Genomic DNA, 301 nt, shown 5'->3' on the forward strand with positions numbered 1-301 from the left:
AAGCTAGGTTAGGGCTGGGCCTTGATTCACTGAAATCCTTCTGGACTCTTATTTCCACCTTATGTCTTAACATCTGTCCCCTTCCTGAGATTCAGGAGAGAGAGGGAAGAAACAGGCATGGAAAGCTCTCCTTCCCTCTGCTCCCACTCCTGACTGAGGCACTGACCTCTCTCCCTCGTGGATAGGCCACCAGCTGCACGGTTCCTCCAGCTGCCCGAAGGGAAGTGGCCCTGGCAGTGCTGCCCCGTGGTCTCTGCTAGGTGAGGGCAGGTAGGACGAGGCAGGTAACCAGCTCCTGCTG

This window comes from Antrostomus carolinensis, unplaced genomic scaffold, assembly GCF_000700745.2.
Source record: "Antrostomus carolinensis isolate BGI_N321 unplaced genomic scaffold, ASM70074v2 scaffold32873, whole genome shotgun sequence".
Taxonomy (NCBI): domain Eukaryota; kingdom Metazoa; phylum Chordata; class Aves; order Caprimulgiformes; family Caprimulgidae; genus Antrostomus; species Antrostomus carolinensis.